Raw genomic sequence first — 2,500 nt, 5'->3', positions numbered from 1 at the left:
GAGTGTGTGCGAGAGAGAGAGTGTGTGCGAGAGAGAGAGTGTGTGCGAGAGAATGTGTGAGAGAGAGTGTGTGTGTGAGAGAGTGTGTGAGAGAGAGAGAGTGTGTGTGCGAGAGAGTGTGTGCGAAAGAGAGAGTGTGCGAGAGAGAGAGTGTGTGAGAGAGAGAGTGTGCGAGAGAGAGAGTGTGTGCGAGAGAGAGAGTGTGTGCGAGAGAGAGTGTGTGCGAGAGAGAGAGTGTGTGCGAGAGAATGTGTGCGTGAGAGAGAGTGTGTGCGTGAGAGAGAGTGTGTGTGTGAGAGAGTGTGTGAGAGAGAGAGTGTGTGCGTGAGAGAGAGTGTGTGCGTGAGAGAGAGTGTATGTGTGAGAGAGAAAGTGTGTGTGTGAGAGAGTGTGTGTGAGAGAGAGTGCGTGTGTGAGAGAGAGAGTATATGTTTGAGAGAGAGCGTATGTTTGACAGAGAGAGTGTATGTGTGTGAGAGAGTGAGTGTATCTGTGTGTGTGTGTGAGAGACTGAGTGCATGTGTGTGAGAGTGTGTCAGTGAGAGAGAATGCATGGGTGAGAGTGTGTGAGCGTGAAAGTGTGTGTGAGAGAATGGGTGAGAGAGAAACTGTGTGTGAGAGAGAAAGCGTGTGTGACAGAGAGAAAGAGCATGTGTGTGAGTGAGAGAGTGCGTAAGAGATAGTGTATGTGTGTGTGAGAGACAGAGAGAGCATGTGTGTATGTGTGTGTGTGTGTCTGAGAGTGTGTAAGGAGAGTGTGTGTGTGACCTGATCTTCCTCTACAGTCTATCAGTAACTGAATCACGGGATTAGATGCAAAGTAAAGCTCCCTCGACACTGTTCCCATCAAACACTCCCAGGAAAGGTACAGGTACAGCACAGAGTTCGATACAGAGTAAAGCTCTCTCTACACTGTTCCCATCAAACACTCCCAGGACAGACACAGCACAGAGTTCGATACAGAGTAAAGCTCTCTCGACACTGTTCCCATCAAACACTCCCAGGACAGGGACAGCACGGGGTTAGATACAGAGTAAAGCTCCCTCTGCACTGTCCCCATCAAACACTCCCAGGACATGTACAGCACAGGGTTAGATACAGATAAAGCTCCCTCTACACTATCCCCATCAAACACTCCCAGGACATGTACAGCACGGGTTTAGATACAGAGTGAAGCTCCCTCGACACTGTCCCCATCAAACACTCCCAGGACAGGTACAGCATGGGGTGAGATACAGAGTGAAGCTCCCTATACATTGTCCCCATCAAATAATCCAATGACAGATACAGCATGGTGCTAGATTAAAGGAAGAGAGAGAGAGAGTGTGTGTGTGAGAGAGTGTGTGTGCGAGAGAGAGTGTGTGACAAAGTGTGTGTGAGAGAGAGTGTGTGGGAGAGCAGTGTGTGCGAGAGAGAGTGTGTGACAAAGTGTGTGTGAGAGAGAGTGTGTGTGAGAGCAGTGTGTGCGAGAGAGAGTGTGTGCGAGAGAGAGTGTGTGCGAGAGAGAGTGTGTGCGAGAGAGTGTGTGCGAGAGAGAGTGTGTGCGAGAGAGAGTGTGTGCGAGAGAGAGTGTGTGCGAGAGAGAGTGTGTGCGAGAGAGAGTGTGTGCGAGAGAGAGTGTGTGCGAGAGAGAGTGTGTGCGAGAGAGAGTGTGTGCGAGAGAGAGTGTGTGCGAGAGAGAGTGTGTGCGAGAGAGAGTGTGTGCGAGAGAGAGTGTGTGCGAGAGAGAGTGTGTGCGAGAGAGAGTGTGTGCGAGAGAGAGTGTGTGCGAGAGAGAGTGTGTGCGAGAGAGAGTGTGTGCGAGAGAGAGAGTGTGTGTGAGAAAGAGTGTGTCTGTGAGAAAGAGTGTGTGCGTGTGAGAGAGAGTGTGCGTGCGAGAGAGAGAGAGTGTGTGCGAGAGAGAGAGAGTGTGTGCGAGAGAGAGAGTGTGTGCGAGAGAGAGAGTGTGTGCGAGAGAGAGAGCGTGTGCGTGAGAGAGAGCATGTGCGTGAGAGAGAGCGTGTGCGTGAGAGAGAGTGTGTGTGTGTGAGAGAGAGAGTGTGTGAGGGAGATAGTGTGTGCGAGAGAGAGAGTGTGTGTGTGAGAGAGAGTGTGTGCATGAGAGAGAGTGTGTGTGCATGAGAGAGAGTGTGTGTGTGGGAGAGAGTATATGCTTGAGAGAGAGTCTATGTGTGAGAGAGAGAGTGTATGTGTGAGAGAGAGAGTGAGTGTGTGTGGGAGAGAGTATATGCTTGAGAAAGAGTGTATGTGAGAGAGAGTGTATGTGTGAGAGAGTGTATGTGTGTGAGAGAGTGAGTGTATGTGTGTGAGAGAGTGAGTGTATCTGTGTGTGTGTGTGAGAGACTGAGTGCATGTGTGTGAGAGTGTGACAATGAGAGAGAATGCATGCGTGAGAGTGTGTGAGCGTGAAAGTGTGTGTGAGAGAATGTGTGTGAGAGAGAATGTGTGTGAGAGGGAGAAAGTGTGTGTGAGAGAGAGAAAGAGCATGTGTGTGAGTGAG

This window comes from Mustelus asterias, unplaced genomic scaffold (genome assembly GCF_964213995.1).
Source record: "Mustelus asterias unplaced genomic scaffold, sMusAst1.hap1.1 HAP1_SCAFFOLD_500, whole genome shotgun sequence".
Taxonomy (NCBI): Eukaryota; Metazoa; Chordata; class Chondrichthyes; order Carcharhiniformes; family Triakidae; genus Mustelus; species Mustelus asterias.
Note: the sequence above shows the minus strand (reverse complement) of the source record.